Source organism: Gavialis gangeticus, unplaced genomic scaffold (genome assembly GCF_001723915.1).
Source record: "Gavialis gangeticus isolate Ggan-Ray unplaced genomic scaffold, GavGan_comp1, whole genome shotgun sequence".
Lineage (NCBI taxonomy): Eukaryota > Metazoa > Chordata > Crocodylia > Gavialidae > Gavialis > Gavialis gangeticus.
The window spans coordinates 19,760,620-19,761,283 of record NW_017729016.1 but is presented as its reverse complement, the minus strand read 5'-3'; the positions used below and the strand labels follow the sequence as shown (position 1 = coordinate 19,761,283).

The 664-nt window shown below is 58.9% G+C and overlaps 1 protein-coding gene across 6 annotated transcripts in view; it reads left to right on the top strand.

The window, feature by feature from the left end:
* Nucleotides 1-6: 6 nt before the first annotated feature.
* Nucleotides 7-664, top strand: part of TNRC18 (trinucleotide repeat containing 18) — a 101,315-nt gene continuing 100,657 nt past the window's right edge. For all 6 annotated transcript variants that reach the window (XM_019512986.1, XM_019512989.1, XM_019512988.1 and 3 more), the window contains exon 1: nt 7-35. The gene's annotated coding sequence lies outside the window, so the exon portion shown is untranslated. The remainder of the gene's footprint in view (nt 36-664) is intronic.

The window sequence follows — 664 nt, the reverse complement described above, 5'->3', positions numbered from 1 at the left end:
CCTGGCATCTGGCATCAGCCTCCACTCGCACCCAGGTAAGGCCCCGGCTGCGGGGGGGCCGTACTGGGGCTGGGAGGGGAAACATCTGCATGTGCAACGGGTCCAGCCAAGCTCCAGGCGTGTGGCCGGTGGGGAAAGCATGAGGAACTGCGGCCGGTTGCTGTTGTTTTAGCTGCCTCTTTGCTTTGGGACACATGAGCAGTTGCAGTGGTCCCAGTCCTGCCCTGCCCCCACCTCCTGGGGGGGGTGAGGGGGTCTCCAGGGAGGCAGGGGTCCCCCCGCAGCATGTGCCCATGAGCTGGGCGTGCGGGTTGGTGCCTGCACAGAGTGGAGGAGCTGGGGCTGCAGGCAGAAGACTGCTTCTTCCCCCTTCATTTCAAATACTACCCCCCTGCCCTGGCCTGGTGGATGCAGTTTTTAAAGTGCTTGCAATACAGAAACCCGCTCGGAAGCGTTGCGTCCCCTTCGCTTTTTAATCCCAGGCAGAATTTTTGCTCCAGATCTTTGCTGCAGCCAGCCCTGCGCTCCGGGGGGATGAATTCCAATGGCTGGGAAATCGCCCTGGCTTCCCGAGTAGGAGCTTTGTTTGGTCTTTGCCTCGCGGGCTGGGACATGACATGGCTTTGCAGCCCTGTTTTTCTTTTCTTTTTTTTTTTTTTTTTTT